Here is a 22,650-nt window from a genome sequence, read left to right as displayed (position 1 = left end):
AAAAGATCCCAGAAATGTTCCATATGCACAAGAACATTATTGTATTTATTCTTTACATACCTGTTAGTGAGCATTTTATCCTTTATCCAGATGTGGCATATCAAGAAGCTGATTAAACAGCATTATCATTACACAGGTGCACCTTGTGCTGGGGACAATAAAAGGCCACTCTAAAATATGCAGTTTTGTCACACAACACAATGGCACAGAGGTCTGAGGTTTTGAGGGAGGGTGCAATTGGCATGCTGACTGCGGGAATGTCCACCAGAGCTGTTGCCAGATAATTTAATGTTAATTTCTCTACCATAAGCCGCCACCAACGTCGTTTTAGAGAATTTGACAGTACGTCCAACCGGCCTCACAACCGCAGACTACGTGTAACCACGCCAGCCCAGGACCTCCACATCCGGCTTCTTCACCTGCGGGATCATCATGGCTGTGTCCCTGCCCAGTTATGTGAACTCCATAGATTAGGGCCTAATTTATTTATTTAAATTGACTGATTTCCTTATATGAACTTATATGAATTGTAACTCAGCAAAATCTTTGAAATTGTTGCATTTACAGTGCATTCGGAAAGTATTCAGACCCCTTGACTTTTTACAAATGTTGTTACGTTACAGCCTTATTCTAAAATTGATTTTTTTTTTAATCCTCAGCAATATAAACACAATACCCCATTACAACAAAGTGAAAGATTTTTATTTATTTTAGCAAATGTATTCAAAATAAAAAACAGAAATACTTTATTTACATAAGTATTCAGACACTTTGCTATGATACTCGAATTTGAGCTCAGGTGCATCCTGTTTCAATTGAACATTCTTGAGATGTTTCTACAACTTGATTGGAGTCCACCTGTGGTAAATTCAATTGTTTGGGCATGATTTGGAAAGGCACACAACAGTTGACAGTACATGTCACAGCAAAAACCAAACCATGAGGTCAAAGGAATTGTCCTTATAGCTCAGAGACAGGATTGTGTTGAGGCACAAATCAGGGGAAGAGTACCAAAGAATGTTGGTAGCATTTAAGGTCCCCAAGAACACAGTGGCCTCCATCATTCTTAAATGGAAGAAGTTTGGAACCATCAAGAATCTTCCTAGAGCTGGCTGCCCGGCCAAACTGAGCAATCGGGGGAGAAGGGCCTTGGTCAGGGAGGTGACCAAGAACTCGATGGTGACTCTGACAGAGCTCTAGAGTTCCTCTGTGGAGATGGGAGAACCTTCCAGAAGGACAACCACCTCTGCAGCACTCCACCAATCAGGCCTTTATTGTAGTGTGGCCAGACGGAAGCCACTCCTCAGTAAAAGGCACATGAAAGCCCGCTTGGAGTTTGCCCAAAAGCACCTAAAGACTCTTGGACCATGAAAAACAAGATTCTCTGGTCTGATGAAAACAAGATTGAACACTTTGACCTGAATGCCATACGTCACATCTGGAGGAAACGTGGCACCATCCCTTCGGTGAAGCATAGTGATAGCAGCATAATGCGGATGTTTTTCAGCGGCAAGGATTGGGAGACTTGTCAGGATCGAGGCAAAGATGACTGGAGCAAAGTACAGAGAGATCCTTGATGAAAACCTGCTCCAGAGCGCTCAGGACCTCAGACTGGGGCGAAGGTTCACCTTCCAACAGGACAACGACCCCCAGCACACAGCCATTACAATGCAAGAGTGGCTTCAGAACAAGTCTCTGAATGTCCTTGAGTAGCCCAGTGAGAGCCCAAACTTGAACATCTCTAAAAAGACCTGAAAATAGCTGTGCAGCAACACTACCCATCCAACCTGACAGAGTTTGAAAGGATCTGCAGAGAAGAATGTGAGAAACCTCCCAAATACAGATGTGAACGTTCTCGGGTGACTCTAAATTCTGAAATTCAACTGAAATCTATGATACATACTGCACAAACAAAGTATTTGCCAACAGTGATTGTAAAAACATACAGTAATTAAAAATGCCAAAAAAGTAGACAGTTCATGAGTCACTTTAAAGAAACTCAAGAACTACAGTGCCTTGCGAAAGTATTCGCCCCCCTTGAACTTTGCGACCTTTTGCCACATTTCAGGCTTCAAACATAAAGATATAAAACTGTATTTTTTTGTGAAGAATCAACAACAAGTGGGACACAATCATGAAGTGGAACGACATTTATTGGATAAAAAAAAAGAATAATAATTTTTAAAAAAAAATATTGGGCGTGCAAAATTATTCAGCCCCCTTAAGTTAATACTTTGTAGCGCCACCTTTTGCTGCGATTACAGCTGTAAGTCGCTTGGGGTATGTCTCTATCAGTTTTGCACATCGAGAGACTGATTTTTTTTCCCATTCCTCCTTGCAAAACAGCTCGAGCTCAGTGAGGTTGGATGGAGAGCATTTGTGAACAGCAGTTTTCAGTTCTTTCCACAGATTCTCGATTGGATTCAGGTCTGGACTTTGACTTGGCCATTCTAACACCTGGATATGTTTATTTTTGAACCATTCCATTGTAGATTTTGCTTTATGTTTTGGATCATTGTCTTGTTGGAAGACAAATCTCCGTCCCAGTCTCAGGTCTTTTGCAGACTCCATCAGGTTTTCTTCCAGAATGGTCCTGTATTTGGCTCCATCCATCTTCCCATCAATTTTAACCATATTCCCTGTCCCTGCTGAAGAAAAGCAGGCCCAAACCATGATGCTGCCACCACCATGTTTGACAGTGGGGATGGTGTGTTCAGGGTGATGAGCTGTGTTGCTTTTACGCCAAACATAACGTCTTGCATTGTTGCCAAAAAGTTCAATTTTGGTTTCATCTGACCAGAGCACCTTCTTCCACATGTTTGGTGTGTCTCCCAGGTGGCTTGTGGCAAACTTTAAACAACACTTTTTATGGATATCTTTAAGAAATGGCTTTCTTCTTGCCACTCTTCCATAAAGGCCAGATTTGTGCAATATACGACTGATTGTTGTCCTATGGACAGAGTCTCCCACCTCAGCTGTAGATCTTTGCAGTTCATCCAGAGTGACCATGGGCCTCTTGGCTGCATCTCTGATCAGTCTTCTCCTTGTATGAGCTGAAAGTTTAGAGGGACGGCCAGGTCTTGGTAGATTTGCAGTGGTCTGATACTCCTTCCATTTCAATATTATCGCTTGCACAGTGCTCCTTGGGATGTTTAAAGCTTGGGAAATCTTTTTGTATCCAAATCCGGCTTTAAACTTCTTCACAACAGTATCTCGCCTGGTGTGTTCCTTGTTCTTCATGATGCTCTCTGCGCTTTTAACGGACCTCTGAGACTATCACAGTGCAGGTGCATTTATACGGAGACTTGATTACACACAGGTGGATTGTATTTATCATCATTAGTCATTTAGGTCAACATTGGATCATTCAGAGATCCTCACTAAACTTCTGGAGAGAGTTTGCTGCACTGAAAGTAAAGGGGCTAAATAATTTTGCACGCCCAATTTTTCAGTTTTTGATTTGTTAAAAAAGTTTGAAATATCCAATAAATGTCGTTCCACTTCATGATTGTGTCCCACTTGTTGTTGATTCTTCACAAAAAAAATACAGTTTATATCTTTTTGTTTGAAGCCTGAAATGTGGCAAAGGGTCGCAAAGTTCAAGGGGGCCGAATACTTTCGCAAGGCACTGTAGAAGCAGATAAGAGTTTCTCAATCCATTTGTACAGAAAAAATTATCAGTTGAGGGGAATTGGTATAGCATGTTGTGTAAAGAGAGGTTTTAGAGGGTTTGGCTCACTTTATTTGCTTCATCAAGTTTCCTCTGCAGGTTATGACCCTGGCCATCAAAAATTAATCTTTGACGCCACCAAAAGCCAGAAAAGACTGCTAATTGTTTTGGGAAATCTAGCTTTGGATCACTGTGGCCATCCATAGCGCTTGGAAATCTATGAAGTTCTTCCTGAGCTACTTTTATAGCTCTTGTAGAGTTAGTATGATTTGGCCAGTGACATTCCACATGTGCTGACATCACAGAGAAATCACGGGTAGCATCAAAGTAGACCAATAATAGACACAGATTAAAAAACACCCTCATGTGAAGAGATGTCTCTTCTTTTGTTTTGCCAGGATGGTAAGTAGATAAGACATCGGTACATCAGACACATAGCACAGTGCTGACCTATGGTTGGCCTGCTGAACAGTACTGAACACCTGAGGCAGAAGACGAGAGGCTTGTCTGCCACACCGCGAACAAAAGGCTTCATTGAGATGCCGACACAAGAGACATTAACCCATGATTTTGACTCAGGAGTTACCTTTAGACTTGGCCAGGAGGCTGCGTTAGCAAGCAGACCCCATGACAACTACATGATGCGGAACAGCAAGCGCTAGCAGTATGACGGCTCCAAAAAAAAGCCCTATTACATTACCTATGAGCTCCTCAATTGACTTCCTTGGCATCGCATAGGGAATTCAAAGCTGTAACTATCTGGCATCTTAATTTTATTTACATTTTTTATTGAACCTTTATTTAGCTAGGCAAGTCAGTTAAGAACAAATTCTTATTTACAATGACAGCCTAGGAACAGTGGGTTAACTGTCTTGTTCAGGGGCAGAATTACAGATTTTTACCTTGTCAGCTCAGGGATTCGATCTAGCAAACTTTCGGTTACTGGCCCAATGCTCGAAACACTAAGCTATACCTGCCACCCCAAAATGCCTTCAAGGGGTAATTATCAGGCATAATACAAAGAAGTGCAGATAAACAAGAGGCTGCATGGTTTGCGCTGTGAACCATCTAAAAACACCATCCAACAGAACAAATCTTTCATGCAACAATCAAGTCTTCACCCAGCAAGGAATCAAACCACCATTTGGGAAAGACAGCTCTGACTGTGGACAACTGTTGTATCATAAAGCATTGCATCGTAAAGTTTCTCATTGTCACGTATCGTCATGTAAAAAGGATTGTATCGTTAACTGGGTGTGTGAGACAAGGTGAAGTGCCTAGGCAGGGTGATGCTGCGGTTTGAGCTTGCGGAAGAGGAGCGGAGAGTTGGAGGGTGAGTCCCTGGGGGACATCCTGGGGGAGCCGCAGGGTGAACCCCTAGTGGAGCGTGGCTTCAGTTTGATGAGCTGGGTCCAGAGGAGGGCCCTTCCAACAGCGAGGTACCAACCCAGAGTGCCTCACTCATACTCCCATGGGGATACGGGTGATTCTTAATAAACCAGTTTTAAACATGTCTGGAGCAAATTGAGTTGTAAAAGCATGATGCATCTGCAAAAATGACCTATCATTGATAACGAAGATGTCTAGTTTTTTGGCAAAGTGTCTTATTAAATACATTAAATCATATCAAACTTTATTTGTCACATGCTCAGAATACAACAGGTGTAGTAAACCTTACCGTGAAATGCTTACTTACAAGACCTTAACCAACAACACAGATCAAGAAAGACATAAATATTTTCTTACCAAATAAACTAAAGTAATAAAAAGTAACACAAAATAACAATAACGAGGCTATTTACAGGGGGTATTCAATGTGCAGGGTTACAGGTTAGTGGAGGTAATTTGTAGGTGGTGGTAAAGTGACTATGTCTAGATAATAAACAGCGAGTAGCAGCCGTGTAAAAACAAATAGGGGGTGCAATGTAAATAGTCCAGGTGGCCATTTGATTAATTATTCAGCAGTCTTATGGCTTGGGGGTAGAAGCTGTTAAGGAGCCTTTTGGTCCTAGACTTGGCACTCCCGTACCACTTGCCGTGCGGTTGAAGAGAGAAGAGTCTATGACTTGGGTGACTGGAGTCTTTGACCATTTTTGGGGCTTTCCTCTGACACTGCCTAGTATATAGGACCTGGATGGCAGGAAGGGCAGGAAGCTGTGGCGCAGCGGTCTAAGGCACTGCATCTCAGTGCTAAAGGAGTCACTACAGACCCTGGTTTGATTCCAGGCTGTATCACAACCGGCCGTGATTGGGAGTCCCATAGGTCGGTGCACAATTGGCACAGCATCGTCCGGGTTAGGATTTGGCTGGGGTAGGCCGTCATTGCAAATAAGAATTTGTTCATAACTGGCTTGCCTAGTTAAAAAAGGTAAAATAAAAAATAAAAAAAATATTCAAGCTTGACCCCAGTGATGTACTGGGTCATATGCACTATCCTCTGTAGCACCTTATGGTCAAATGCCGAGCAGCTGCCATACCAGGCAGTGATGTAACCGGTCAGGATGCTCTCGATGGTGCAGCTGTAGAACTTTTTGAGGATCTAGGGACCAACACCAAATCTTTCCAGTCTCCTGAGGGGGGAAAGGTGTTGTCGTGCCCTCTTCACGAATGTCTTGGTGTGTTTGGACCATGATAGTTTGTTGGTTATGTGGACACCAAGGAACTTGAAACTCTCAAATGCTCGCCTGAATCTTGCACATTTCACCCCAAATTCTCATTATTGAAATGAGTCTCAGGTCATCTAACGTATTTGAATAAAACACAAAATATGTTGCTGTAGTTTGTCCATAAATCATAAAAATTGTACACTAGTTGAAGTTTACGTTAAAGTATAATATTTATCACATACAAACAAAAATGTGTTTCATTACTGTAATACTTTTTCAAGTTCCTGTAAAAACTCCAATCAGTTTTTAAATAAAGTTTTATTCACCCATGATGAATCATCTAGAGTAGTAGAGGTTAAGTTAACTTGTTCCCTTATATGCCTTCGGAATGAGGTTTACATGGTGCTGAAAACTTTTCCCTCCTCTTGCCTGAAAACGGCCGGCTGGAGTTAAAAAGGGGGTTAGCGCGTCACGGGATAGTTAGCCGGGGGGGGGGGGTTACTTTAAAATTATTTCCTTTTTCAGTCAATCGGCCTGTAAACATTAACCAGTCAGAGCCACATTTTCACTCTCCCTCAACAAACTCAGGAACAGGTCTTAGCTGACAAGGCCTGTTTGGTTCTTCATTATGCTTGTGCAAGGCTTATGCAAGGCTTATGCAAAGTTACATCTTCCGACCATAAAAAATGAGAGAGGAAGATAAAGTTTGTAGAGGAGCACAAGCGATCATGAGCTTGTGTCTCAAATGGAGTTTCTGCCTTCTCCCATGGGGTTGGTGGATGATGGAAAAAATACACCATCTTGTGTCCTCTTTTGACCCAGTGGGTGGCCAGTGACCCATTCCTCATCTACTCCACACAAGGTCTCTAGAAACCAGCTGCACAAGGGCTAGGCAATTTCCTCTGTAACACTATATACACTGAGAACACAAAACATTAACACCACCTGCTCTTTCCATGACATAGACCAGTGGTTCCCAACCTTTTTTGCTTACTCTACCATCAACTGAATTTTGCTCTGCCCGGAGTAACCCTGAAATACCACCTCATGTGCATTTTACCATTAGGCCTATGGTCTCATCAGTCTTCTCGAGTACCCCTGTGGATAGGCCAAGCACCCCCAGAATGACCAAGTGAATCCAGGTGAAACCCCTTATTGATGTCACTTGTTAAATCCACTTAAACTAGTGTTGATGAAGGGGCGGCGTTAAAGAAGGATTTTTAAGCTTTGAGACAATTGAGACATAGATTGTGTACGTGTGAGATTTGAGTGCCTTTGAACAGGGTATAGTTGTAGGTGCCAGGCGTAGGGCTGTTACAGTGACCATATTACCGCCACACTGGAGTCATGATGGCAGTCAATTTCCACGTGACCACTTAGTCACGGTAACTAGGCTTCTCCAAGCTCTGATGCTGCTGATGGTCATTAGTAGCCTACCAAACGTGCTAACTGCCTGGTACTCAACACTCTATTGTCCCTCTAATTACTCTGACATCAATGCAAATGTAATCGAAAATCTAATCAAACACCTCATGAGAGCCCATGAGCTCATGTTGCACAACATTTCTTTAGGCTATGCAATTGCGTGAGAAAACAGAGTGATGGCCTCTATTAAAAAGAGAGGGATCCAATCAGCTTTCTATAGGCTAGGCCTACTATATTTATTTCTCAACTTTCCTAATATTAAGCACATTGCTTCTCTTTTACAACAGGATGGCATGACATTTAACCACGGGAATAGTGTCCTCCATTCACAATTTAAGTGCATAGACAACATGTATTTTTTCCTCTGCTCCTTTTTTGAGACAGGTGCATGATAATGGTCCATTTAAAATCAACACATTTCACACATATATTATTTAATATATGTAAAAACAAGATTCAATCAGGAATAGTCTGATGGTGACAATATTAGCCTATCACTTGTGAATGATATATTTGCTGCTGGGCATTAAAGGCATTATCAAGTGCTTGTGAAATTGTGAATGGGGGACTGATCAAGTGGGTACAGCCTGGGAAAAAAACAAAGCAGAGCACATGCCTTTCATGCAACTTTTTTCAATTCATCATTAGAGTCGCATCATGCAGTCTTAGAATGTATTAAAAATCAAAACATATACTGAAGCCCAACGTTTGTATCACAACTAAAGTGGCCAAATAACTTCTTAAAATTAAGCACATTAATCTGCTTTAGAACGGGTGTAGAGCCTAACTGGCATACATATGCATCGCGTGCGTTTCATGTTTGGGGTTATATCATTTTCACTATAAAAATGTACTTTTATGATAAAAGCATTACATGCATAATGGCATTTGTGGTCACTTTTGAGAATGGTGTTTTCCTGCTAATGGAACATTCGCGCTTATAGCCTACTGCCATGGGCTCGTGAAGAAATAGCCTAATAGTGTATCAACATTTTAAGCAGAACGTTCTCATCTGTTGCGTCAGGATCATTGCTTAAATGTATGTTTGGAATATTTATTTCTCGCACAGAATAGGTCAACTGTTGTACTACGGGGGATAGAATGCTAGTGCTTTTGCTGTTCGTTAGGCCTACTCATTTTGTTGGCTGACGAAAAGTAAATGTGGATAGTTCTTCCAACATCTTCAATATGCACCTCAGAATTGGTTAAAGACGTTGAGAACTGAGATGCAGTGCCACTCGGGAGCCCACTTGGGAGTCTTCACTTGTAGCCTGTGAGAAAGACCTGATCAGGTGACGGAGAGCCATGTGAGTGAGAGGTGCTTCAGAGCATCCAACTGGGAGAAGGGAATTATAATTCTTATATTCAGCCCACTGGACGCAAAAGGCATGTTTTTTTTAGTGGGCATTATGGCCACACAAAGCGGATGCCGCCGGGAAATTCGAGGCATTATCAAGTGCTTGTCAAATTGTGAATGAGAGACTGATGAAGTGTACAACCTGAGCAAAAATGCCTTAAAATGTATTAAAAATCAAAACACATAGCCCAATGTTTGTATCACAACTAAAGTTACATAAATAACTCTAAATTAAGCATATAATCAAATCAAATGTTATTAGTCACAATCGCAGAATACGACAGTGAAATGCTTACATATGAGCCCCTAACCAACAATGCAGTTTAAAAAAAATACGGATAAGAATAAGAGATAAAAGTAACAATTAATAAAAGAGCCGCAGTAAAATAACAACAGCGAGACTATATACAGAGGGGTACCAATACAGAGGCAATGTGCGGAGGAACCGGTTAGTTGAGGAATTATGCACATGTAGGTAGAGTTATTGAAGTGACTACGCATAGATGACAACAGAGAGTAGCAGTGGTGTAAAGAGGGAGTGAGGGGGAGGGGGGATCTGCAAATAGTCTGGATAGCCATTTGACTAGATGTAAAGGAATCTTAAGGCTTGGGGGGGTAAAAGTTGTTTAGAAGCCTCTTAAACCCAGACTTGGCGATCCGGTACCGCTTGTAGTGCGGTAGCAGAGAGAACAGTCTATAACTAGGGTCACTGGAGTCTTTAACAATTTTTAGGGCCTTCCTCTGACACAGCCTGGAATAGAGGTCATGGATGCCAGGAAGCTTGGCCCCAGTGGTGTACTGGGCCGATCACACTACCCTCTGTAGTGCCTTGCGGTCGGAGGCCGAGCAGTTTCCATACCAGGCAGTGATGCAATCAGTCAAGATGCTCTCAATGGCACAGCTGTAGAACCTTTTGAGGATCTGAGGACCCATGCCAAATCTTTTCAGTCTCCTGAGAGGGAATAGGTTTTTTGTGCCCTCTTCACAACTGTCTTGGTGTGCTTGGACCACGTTAGTTTGTTGGTGATGTGGACGGCAAGGAACTTGAAGCTCTCAACCTGCTCCACTGCAGCCCCATCGATGAGAATGGGGGCGTGCTTGGTCCTCTTTTTTTCTGTAGTCCACAATCATCTCCTTTGACTTGATCATGTTGAGAGAGAGGTTGTTGCTCCTTATAGGCTGTCTCGTCATTGTTGGTGATCAGGCCTACCACTGTTGTGTCATCTGCAAATTTAATGATGGTTTTGGAGACCTGCCTGGCCGTGCAGTCATGAGTGAACAGCGAGAACAGGAGGGAACTGAGCACGCACCCCTGAAGGGACCCTGTGTTGAGGATGTGTTTGTTACCTACCCTTATCACCTGGGGGTGGCCCGTCAGGAAGTCCAGGATCCAGTTGCAGAGGGAGGTGTTTAGCCCCTGGGTCCTTAGCTTATTGATGAGCTTTGAGGGCACTATGGTGTTGAACGCTGAGCTGTAGTCAATGAATACCAATCTCACATAGGTGTTCCTTTTGTCCAGATGGGAAAGGGCATTTTGGAGTGCAATAGAGATGGCATCATCTGTGGATCTGTTGGGGCAGTATGCAAATTAGAGTGGGTCTAGGATTTATGGGATGATTGTGTTGATGTGAGCCATGACCAGCTTTTCAAAGCACTTCATGGCTACAGACGTGAGTGCTACGGGTCGGTAGTCATTTAGGCAGGTTACCTTAGTGTTCTTGGGCACAGGGACTATGGTGGTCTGCTTAAAACATGTTGGTATTAGAGACTCAGACAGGGAGAGGTTGAAAAGGTCAGGGAAGACACTTGCAAGTTGGTCAGCGCATACTCGGAGTACACGTCTTGATAATCCGTCTGGCTCTGCGGCCTTGTGAATGTTGAGCGTGATCACACAGTCTTCCGGAACAGCTAGTGCCCTCATGCATGTTTCAGTGTTATTTGCCTCGAAGCGAGCACAGAAGTAGTTTAGCTCGTCTGGTAGGCACGTGTCACTGTGCAGCTCTCGGCTGTGCTTCCCTTTGTAGTCTGTAATGGTTAGCAAGCCCTGCCGAATACGACGAATGTCAGAGCCGGTGTAGTACGACTCGATCTTAGTCCTGTATTGACGGTTTGTCTGTATGATGGTTCGTTGGAGGGCATAGCGGGATTTCTTATAAGCTTCCTGGTTAGAGTCCAGCTCCTTGAAAGCAGCAGCTCTAGCCGTTAGCACAGTGCGGATGCTGCCTGTAATCCATGGCTTCTGGTTGGTGTATGTACGTACGGTCACTGTCGGGACGATGTCATCGATGCACTTATTGATGAAGCCAATGACTAATGTGGTGTGCTCCTCAATGCCAACGGAAGTATTCCGGGAACATATTCCAGTCTGTGGCAGCAAAACATTCCTGTAGCTTAGCATCTGCTTCATCTGACCTCTTTTTGGAAGCAGGAATCAGGAGGATAGAATTATGGTCAGATTTGCCAAATGGAGGGCGAGGGAGTGCTTTGTATGCGTCTCTGTGTGATGGTTCTAACCCAGCGGTGGGAAAAATACCCTTGTCTGGCCTGCAAATTGATTTGACATGCAAATATGTGTGGCCCTGAGGCCAAAACATGTGCCCACCCATTCTAACCAATATCTTGTAACTTAGGTAATATGGAGGGTAGATGAGGAACAATACGACTTTTATATTACAAAGTAAAAATAACACATTCTGTGCTACCTAGAAAGAATAACATGCTTTTATAAAGAGGGTCAGGAAAAAGCAGGCTATAATTGGCTGAATATGCTAAGGGAAAAACTGAAATTTGAGTTTGTCCTGATGCTTACAGTACTGTATCTACAACTCATAAGCCAGCATCAGACCTATCCAAATACGGCCCTTAGACTAAAATACTCCTGAAAGCTCAGTCTGAAAAGGAATGTAGAAGGCTGAATTTAATCATCTTTCTTTAGTCAAACAAATTGTGATCCTATTTTATGCAATTATTTAAATTAAAAAGTACACATTTCCAAAGTCTTTTTATACTATATTTGAAAAGTATCTTAAATCTGAATTACTGGAATTTGAGAGATTTAAGATTTAATAGTACAGTAAATAATTATTTGAGCCTGCCAACAATGTCCGTCTGTATTGCTAATGCTATGACAACATCTGGTAAAATCAAAAAACAACTCTCATTGTCATAAGCTCTCTCTATCACCTACTCATACTATATGTGGACAGGGTTGTAGTGAAGATATTGCAGTCATTTGCAACTCAATGCTCTTCTCTTCGTTGTCAATATCTATGAAACATGAAAGTGATGAGGTGGCCTTACTACAGTTTTGTGGTCCGTCTCAGGCTGGCCCCCTAGACAGGGCTGATCTAATGCATGCGGGTCAGGGGGTCAACGTACTGGAATGAGCTCACTTATCCACACACAGCTGCTGTGTGAACATTTGCCAAATGCAACCAGCAGATGGTGCACTCTGAGTTTTCCCAGCCCCGCTACAGGGCCCCCACCCCTCTCCGCGCACAGGGCCGTTACGGTCAACACATTCCGGCCCGGAACACTCACAAGGCAGGGTTGAGTGTTCTAGGATCACAACTAAACAAATACTGTGCGTCTGTGAGGAATTAAGGACAGACACCAGACCCACGCAACAGGCCAACTTTAGAACTGTTGAATATTGCAGATGTATGCGAGGGACAGAGCACCAAAAAGAGTATGTGGGACTTCCAATAGCCTGGTCCCAGATCTGTATGGATTTGAACTCCTCTGATGGTAGTCGGGTAAATACTATATCACAATGGCATAACACCACTGTAATAGTTTTTTCCATTATTTCTTTAAAGGTGGTACTATGGACGAGGTAATCCATTAAATTGAGTACTGTGTTCATTCATATGTAAGCAAGAATCAATAATGCTAGCGGCCATCATGGTGTGTTGTGTATCCAATATGCATGAATAGAATGTAGCAAATGCAATTGGATGACCAAGTATTAACAGCTTAGAGGGATACTTCAGCATTTTGGCAATGAATTTGTCCCTTTACCTACTTCCCCAGAGTCAAATGAACTCGTGGATACCAGTTTTATGTCTCTATTTTTTATTGAACCTTTATTTAAGTCAGTTAAGAACAAATTCTCATTTACAATGACGGCCTGACCAAAAGGCAAAAGGCCTTCTGTGGGGACGGGGGCTAAAATATAAAATAAATGTAAAAAATAATAATAATCTGCGTGCAGTTTGAAGGAAGTTGCTAACTAGCGTTAGCGCAATGACTGGAATATGGTTACTGCTAGTATTCTAGTAATTGTGCTACACTAGTTAACATTGGCTCACGAAACTGCCTCTAACTTCATTCATACTGGCTGCAGAGACATACAAATGGTATCTATGACATAATCTGACTCTGGGGAAGTAGATATGTCCTCATTGCCAAAATCCCGAAGAATCCCTTTAAGATTAGATTGACTTTCTCTATTGCACTTTGAGGACAGTACATAGTGCCCTATTTGGTTGTGAGGGCTGTACAGCCTTCTAGGACTGATTCCCAATAGGATAATAAGGATTTATCAGCTGTTTGGTTATTTTGAGTCACCAGGAATGCAGAGGACTGTACCAGAGCTTATGTCCACTAAATTACTGACCTCTGAAAGTGCGTTAAACTATTCATTTCAATGCTAAGTCACTTAACTGCCACCCTTTACTGTTGCACAAACACAACATACCACACACAGTTTCAAACCCAGAGTTTCAAACCCACACACCCATGCTGACATACGCATAGCAGCCCACACAGTTCTAAACACACAATGTTTCACACAAACTCACTGGCTTACACACATACGCGGTTTCAATAAAGACTCCAAGGGGAGGATAACCTTCAGAGTGATTTGATTTTTGACAGTCCAATTACAGTACATTAGCCCCCTAAGATGTGTCTCCATGTGGAGGAAAACCGCACAAGTGTTTCGATTTTTTTAAAGACCAATTACAGTGCCTTCAGAAAGTATTCATACCCCTTGACTTACTCCACATTTTGTTGTGTTACAGCCTGAATTCAAAGTGGATTATCTCAACCATCTACACACAATAACCCATAATGACAAAGTAAAAACATATTTTTAGAAATGCTTGCAGTAACATCTCATTTACACTATCATTCAAAAGTTCGGGGTCACTTAGAAATGTCCATGTTTTTGAAAGAAAAGCTCATTTTTTGTCCATTTAAAATAACATCAAACTGATCAGAAATACAGTGTAGACATAGTTAATTTTTATGGATTATCTACATAGGCGTACAGAGGCCCATTATCAGCAACCATCACTCCTGTGTTCCAATAGCACGTTGCGTTAGCTAATCCAAGTTTATAATTTTAAAAGGCTAATTGATCATTAGAGAACTATTTTGCAATTATGTCAGCACAGCTAAAACTGAAAGCTGAAAACTGTTGTGCTGGTTCAAGAAGCAATAAAACTGGCCTTCTTTAGACTAGTTGAGTATCTGGAGCATCAGCATTTGTGGGTTCGATTACAGGCTCAAAATGGCCAGAAACAAAGACTTTCTTCTGAAACTTGTCAGTCTATTCTTGTTCTGAGAAATGAAGGTTATTCCATGCGAGAAATTGCCAAGAAACTGAAAATCTCGTACAATGCTGTGTACTACTCCCTTTACAGAACAGCGCAAACTGTCTCTAACCAGAATAGAACTAGGAGTGGGAGGCCCTGGTGCACAACTGAGCAAGAGGACAAGTACATTAGTGTCTAGTTTGAGAAACAGACGTCTCACAAGTCCTCAACTGGCAGCTTCATTAAATAGTACCCACAAAACAACGGTTTCAACATCAACAGTGAAGAAGTGACTCCGGGATGCTGGATGCTATGCAGAGTTGCAAAGAAAAAGCCATATCTCAGACCGGCCAATAAAAAAAAAAAGATTAAGATGGGCAAAAGAGCACAGACACTGGACAAAGGAACTCCGGAAAACCTCCCTGGTCTTTGTGGTTGACTGACGGACCTACAGATAATTGTAAGTGTGGGGTACAGAGATGAGATAGTCATTAAAAAAATATGTTAAACACCATTAATGCACACAAAGTGAGTCCATGTCACTTATTATGTGACTTGTTAAGTACATGCTTACTCCTGAACATACACTACACAGTCCAAACGTATGTGGACACCCCTTCAAATTAGTGGATTCGGCTATTTCAGCCAAACTGACAGGTGTCTAAAATCGAGCACACAGGCATGCAATCTCCATAGACAAACATTGGCAGTATAATGGCCTAACTGAAGAGCTCAGTGACTTTCAACATGGCACCATCATAGGATGCCACCTTTCCAACAAGTCAGTTCTTCAAATGTCTGCCCTGCTAGAGCTGACCCACTAAACTGTAAGTATTGTTATTGTGAAGTGGAAATTTCTAGGAGCAACAACGGCTCTGCCACAAAGTGGTAGGCCACACAAGGTCACAGAACAGGACCAGAGTGCTGAAGCGTGTAGCAAGTGAAAATTGTCTGTCCTCTGAAGCAACGTCAGAACAAGAACTGTTTGTCGGGAGCTTCATGAAATGGGTTTCCATGGCCGAGCAGTCGAACACAAGCCAAAAATCACCATGCGCAATGCCAAGCGGCGGCTGGAGTGGTGTAAAGCTTGCAGACATTAGACTCTGGAGCAGTGGAAACGTGTTCTCTGGAGTGATGAATCACGCTTCACTATCTGGCAGTCTGTGGGACGAATCTGTAATTGGGGGATGCCAGGATAATGCTACTTGCCCAAATGCATAGGAGGAGAAATGATGGTCTGGGGCTATTTTTCATGGTTCAGGCTAGGCCCCTTAGTTCCAGTGAAGGGAAATCTTAACTCTTCAGCATACAATGACATCCTAGACGATTCTGTGCTTCGAACTTTGTGGCAACAGTTTGGCGAAGGCCCCTTCCTGTTTCAGCATGACAATCCCCCATTCACAAAGCTAGGTCCATACAGAAATGGTTTGTTGAGATCGGTGTGGAAGAACTTAACTGGCCTGCACAGAGCCCTGACCTCAACCCCATCGAACACCTTTGGGATGAATTGGTATTTAAGCTTGCCATATCAAAGGGGTTGAGTGCTTATTGACTGAAGACATTTCAGCTTTTCATTTTGTATTAATTTGTAAAAATGTCTACAAACATAATTACACTTTGACATTATGGGGTATTGTGTGTAGGCCAGTGACAAAAAAACTAAATGTAATACATTTTAAATTCAGGCTGTAAAACAAAATGTGGAATAAGTCAAGGGGTGTGAATACTTTCTGAAGGCAGTGTATGTTAGCTAAAGAGTAACTTGGAAAGATCAAGGAGTGGAAGAGATGGTCTCAGAATGTAGTGTAGCAAATGTAAAAAAGTACAGAACACAGAACTTTCAAGGTAAAAGCCCAGATGGAACAATCAAATAATAGTAAAACCCTCTCTTGGAACCAAGGGTATAGGGGTGGGTGCAATGCGGCGATCTCCTTTGGAAAAGACAAGAACTTGGACAGAACTGTCTGTGTGTCACTGACTGTCAGCAAGTGATGGCAAAGAGAAGCCTCTATGGACTAGAGCAGGCAAGCCCTGGCACGGCTGTCCCTGGCATGGGTATATGCTCGCAAGAGGAAGAGTCAGTGGGCCAGATTGTGGATACAAAATGGGCACCTGTTATGTTAAGTGGGGATTCTTTATTTATTTTTTAATCCAATGCTTCATCACGAAGGAGTGGTTATCCATGAAATACGAGCCAGATTAACCTACTCCTTGACTAAAAAGCATTCTCATTGGAGAATCTTGAATCGGGACAAGTAAGGTATTCGCTTAATATTCACCTTTTTGATGAACGTTTTAACTGCTCTCTGTTATCAGTGAGCACAAACATAGCACCAGTGCATATGTTTAGTAAAGTATGGTTATTGAGTTCAGTAGGTGGTGTGTTACAAGACACTGTGAAGACCTGGATGTCATTACCACACCACAGGCATGCTCTACCATAGCAGCCTTCACCATGTTGCATAATCACATCCTCCTGTCTGTTACACCCTGCAACATCTCCTAGGCAACCAACAGCTTCTCAAAAGCAAAAAGTGTGTATTTATTCAAAAGGACAGCTAGAGCTAAGGATATGTCAGTGACCTTCCTTGTACCTGCATCTGCAATGAGTGTGCTATTAAAGGAAACCCTTTACTCACAAAACTATCATTTTTTAATTTATTTTTTAATTAGTCCACCTAAAAGGTTTTGCATGTCAGCAATCAAATTGTCAAGATATAGGATTTTCAAGAAGCAAAGTGTCACTGCCACATCAAGTGACATTCTGGGACTGTATTAACAGTGGACTAATGTAAAAAATACCAAAATATAGTTTGAGTGGATTTTTCCTTTAAGGGTGCCCAGTACAGATGAATGGTGCGGCACTGTGGAAGTAATTACCATGGTTACATGGACTACAGTATGTACACAAACAGACTAGCACTGAGTGCACGTATATTCAGTGGCTCATTCACATTGAGAATTTCAAAAAGTAAGCTTTTTCTCCCTACTGCTCAGATGTTACATCCCTTGCTGCCCCCTTGTGGTTATCAAAAGCTCAAATCTGAAAAAACACGCTTTCATTCAACTTCAAAAAAGGCCAGTGAGTGCATGTAATCTTAAGGGAAACTTCCATACAAAAGAACCGTACAGTCAGTAGATTTGTAGCTGCAGGGGCATCCTTTCTACTTCCCCACTCATACCACAGTCCCACAGGTGCAGTGTATAAACTGAGCAGTATAATAAGAGGCTGGTAGCAGCAGCTGTGATCTGTGTGTTACATGATTGTATATGTGCTCCTTTGTTTTGCTGACGTTGAGGAAAAGGTTGTCATGACACAATGCCAGTTCACTTACCTTCTCCCTTTCCTGTATCAAAAGGTTGGCTGGTCCTCATTAAAGTCCCGTAGATCACTTCATTACTCCTGTTTGTTTACAAAGCTCTACTATACAAGCTACCAGGATTGGTTAACTTTTCCAAGTTCCTTTGGTCTCCACCAAATTAGGTAAATCCGCGTTTTAACGCTACCCATTTTTTGGAATCACTTATAATATTAATTACATTTGGATTCCATGATGCCACGAAGGCATTTTAAAAACTCTGATGCCGATTTCATTGTTTTGATTGATTGACTTTAAAAACTTGTTTATGATGGCTGTGATGTTCTAATGTTATGTACGTGTTATTTTATCTGCAAGGGTAACGATGGGTAACGATGCTTGGTGAGTGTCAGTTGTAGATGTGTGCAGAGGGTCCCTGGTTCGAGCCCAGGTAGGGGTGAGGAGAGGGACGGAAGCTATACTGTTACATAGGCGCTAATTTACAAATGCATAGACACTGAAAAAAACATCTGCTCGTACTACATGTTCCACCAACTACAGAAATTAAACCAACCTCTCGGTGCAGTCAAAAACTTAACGTTCCTGTGTTTTATATACGGTATATTTCGACACTATGAGGTTGGAATATAACTGTGAAAATTATGTTAATGCCCATTTAGTGTAAGAGCTGTTTGAAAAGACCGTCTGGAATTTCAGTCTGTTTTGACATTGAGATACATTTTTAAAATCCAGCTGCATTGGACCTTTAAGTTCATCTTAATTATGGCTTCCCTAAGCGGAGACCATTTCCACTTAATTTCTTAAGTACTTCACATACACAGCATTAAATCTATTGTTAATAAATAGGTACTATTAGAGTGCTCAGTGCTGGTCGGGTGCACATATTAGTACGAAGGGAAGACATATGCATTGTGTATGACCCAAATAGATAAACATACAAAAGATTAGAGTGGCATGTCTCTGCAAGATTAGAGATTTGCATAAAGGTCATGTTTGAAATTGTTTCTGAGACATGCAAGAACAAGCAGCTAACAATGACAGTGCCATTAAGATGCCTCCATGAATTTCCTGCTATTTCAAGACTCAGACAGGTCTGTCTGAGGTCTGTCTTTTCAGTGAATAGAAGTTCGACATGCTCATCTCTCAGAAGCTGAATGACACGGTGCAGGTTAAAGAAAATACAAATATGTACGCTGTGTTAACTCTCCCGAAGGTGGTTGCTTGATGTGTCCACTCTAGTCTCTGTCTGGTCTCAGGGTGAAGACAGAGGAAGACAAAAAGGTTGCCAAGTTGTCATCAATAAATAAACAAACACATTTGGAAGTGTTAACCCTATATGTCCCGAGATCCCAGCTTTTCATTTATCTGACTTCCATTGATGTTCAGCCCTTATATTTAGCCTCACAATTAAGTATTTTACAATTTTCTTTTCAGGACAACAAGGGCTACAAGTAGAACACAAAACAATTTGACAAAAAGAGTAGCATTCATGAGTTTTGACGAATGTCAATAAAAAAACAATACAGTCCGCCACAGCAAAAACCTCATAAAAAGTTATTTATATTAATGCTGTAAGTACATAATTGTTCTCTCACTGGGAAATTAATATCCAACAAGTCAAAGTCAACTGTGTGGAGTTTATGACAGCGATTATGTGAGCTTAATAAAGAATTATAGGCAATATGCCCTGGGATTTCCAATGACCTATGTTGAAGAACTCCTTACCTTCTAACGAGAAATAGACGCCTCACAAGTCCTCAACTGGCAGCTTCATGAAATAGGACCCGCAAAACACCAGTCTCAACGTCAACAGTGAAGAGGTGACTCTGGGATGCTGGCCTTCTAGGCAGAGTTCCTCTGTCCAGTGGCTGTGTTCTTGAGCCCATCTTAATCTTTTCTTTTTATTTGCCAGTCTGAGATAGGTATTTTTCTTTGCAGCTCTGCCTAGATGGCCAGCATCCCGGAGTCGCCTCTTCACTGTTGACGTTGAGACTGTTGTTTTGCGGGTACTATTTAATGAAGCTGCCAGTTGAGGACTTGTCTGTTTCTCAAACTAGACACTCTAATGTACTTGTCCTCTTGCTCAGTTGTGCACCAGGGCCTCCCACTCCTCTTTCTATTCTGGTTAGGGCCAGTTTGCTCTGTTCTGTGAAGGGAGTAGTGCACAGCATTGTACGAGATCTTCAGTTTCTTGGCAATTTCTCACATGGAATAGCCTTCATTTCTCAACAAGAATAGACTGATGAGTTTCAGAAGAAAGTCTTTGTTTCTGGCCCTTTTGAGCCGGTAATCGAACCCACAAATGCTGATACTCCAGATACTCACCTAGAACAAAAGTTTTCAGCTGTGCTTACATAATTCCAAAAGGGTTTTCTAATGATCAATTAGCCTTTTGAAATGATAAACTTGGATTAGCTAACACAATGTGCCATTGGAACACAAGAGTGATGGTTGCTGATAATGGGCCTCTGTACGTGTATGTAGATATTCCATGAAAAATCAGCCGTTTCCAGCTACAATAGTCTTTTACAACATTAGCAATGTCTACACTGTATTTCTGATCAATTTGATGTTATTTTAAATGGACAAAAAAATAAGCTTCTTTCAAAAACCAAGGACATTTCTAAGTGGCCCCGAACTTTTGAACGGTAGTGTGTGTGTATGTTTATACACACACACACACACACACACACACACATATATATTTATATTTTGTACTTTAACCCCTTATTCTCTCCAACTTCGTGATATCCAGTTGGTAGTTACAGTCTTGTCCGTAAGGGAGTTGTAGCGATGGGACTCGGGAGAGGCGAGGGTCGAGAGCCATGCGCCCTCTGAAACACGATCCTGCCAAGCCGCACTGCTTCTCGACACACTGCTCGCTTAACCCGGAAGCTAGCCGCACCAATATGTCGGAGGAAACACCGTCCAGCTGATGCCCGAAGTCAGCTTGCAAGCGCCCAGCCCACCACAAGGAGTCGCTAGAGCACGATGGGACAAGGAAATCCCGGCTTGCCTAGCACTCCCCGAACCCAGACGATGCTGGGCCAATTGTGCGCCGCCTCATGGGTCTCCCAGTCACGGCCGGCTTTGACACAGCCTGGGATCGAACCCGGGTTTGTAGTGATGCCACAAGCACTGCAATGCCTGAATAGTTGTTAGCTCTAACCATTTTGAGCTACAAACTCAGGATCCGCCCTTGTCTCACAAACACCGCTCTAGCTCAGCCTCCATTAATAATCACACAGACTAATGGTTGGTATCTACAGGTGCAGAATAAATAGACAAATCCAATGGTACAACCCTGTAGCTTAAACACACAACGTTTAAAAGGGGTTAGAAGTCCAAAATGAGCAGGCGATACGGTTGGACTGATTGGGTTAAAAGCCGTTTAAGAGCAGTTCTTTCTAATGTCCTTTCTCTGGATTTTGAGCTCGTCTCAGATTGCCTTAGACTGCAGCCAAAATATTCAGTAGTAATGAAGGTAACTTAAATTTCGTGTGTGTGTGCGTGTGTGTGTGCGTGCGTGCGTGCGTGCGTGCGTGTGTGTGTGAGAAGAGACTCAATGCAGATAACAAATACCTGCCAGTAGCTCAAGTGTATCAGTCTGCCTGGGATGACAGAGAGACTTGACTGAAAATGAGTGAGAAAGTGTAGCCTTTGTATGAGTCATCCAAGCACTCAAGTTTTCACAGATCGTTTACAGAGTGCGACTGGAAGTTAAGGTTGTAACACATGATGACTAACGAGGTGACAAATCTGTGTGCCCTATGTGCTAAAATGCTATACGTGCTAAAAGTCCAACCTAAAAACATAAATGGAAAAAACAAAACCTGTAACAGTAGGCCGCATGTCAATGTCAACAAAACAAATGGAGCTGATCGTGTTACTACAGGAGACAGCAGAGAGAGCACGCCCATATCCACACTGATGGGGCTGCAGTGGAGATGGTGAAAAGCTTAAAGTTCCTCGGCGTGCACATCACTGATGACCTGAAATGGTCCATTCACACAGACAGTGTGGTGATAAAGGCGCAACAGGGCCTCTTCAACCTCAGGAGGCTGAATAAATTGGTCTTGGCCCTTAAAACCCTTACAAACCTCTACAGATGCACCCCTGAGAGCATCCTGCCTGACAGGCTGTGTGTTGGTCACCCCTGTTTCACACTGTGTATTTAAATTCTGTATCCCAAACATAGCTTATGCTAATACTTCTACTGTACATTGTATTTTAGTTACACCGTTTATACACACCACATATTTATTTATGTACTGAATTCTTGATATAGCTCATTCTAATATATCTACTGCTGCACATATTCCCTCGGTGTACATACTGTATGTATAGATTGCATTTTGATACTGCTACAGTGCTATTTGGGTTGTTAATTGAATTCATTTTGCCACTCTTGATTTCTTCACCTTAATTTTGTTGTATTTTTCTTTACATTAGAGATGTTTGACATCTGACTGCATTGTTAGGAACAAGTCACATAAGCATTTCGCTGCACCACTATGACACCTTCTAAACTCTGTTCGCGACCAATAAACGTTGATTTTATGTCCTGTATCAGCATTGCGTGTTCGCTCCCAGCTTCATGGTTTGAACGAGGTGCGTAATTCAAGTCCATATAATACAGTACAATAGAATACAGAAATACAGTCCACACTCAAAGACTACGGAAGCTTGTTTCATTCATTTACCCGAGCGAGCATACATCTATGGGCTTTCA

The 22,650-nt window shown here is 42.2% G+C and overlaps 1 protein-coding gene across 2 annotated transcripts in view; it reads right to left on the bottom strand.

Annotated features, from left to right (window-relative positions):
* The window catches only part of LOC110524143 (3',5'-cyclic-AMP phosphodiesterase 4C), a 165,835-nt gene that overhangs the window by 80,152 nt on the left and 63,033 nt on the right, over positions 1–22,650 (bottom strand). The gene's annotated exons all lie outside the window — the stretch shown is intronic.

This window comes from Oncorhynchus mykiss, chromosome 5 (genome assembly GCF_057628025.1).
Source record: "Oncorhynchus mykiss isolate SJ-2025 chromosome 5, ASM5762802v1, whole genome shotgun sequence".
In the NCBI taxonomy this organism is placed as follows: domain Eukaryota; kingdom Metazoa; phylum Chordata; class Actinopteri; order Salmoniformes; family Salmonidae; genus Oncorhynchus; species Oncorhynchus mykiss.
This window is presented reverse-complemented; position numbering and strand designations above follow the sequence as displayed.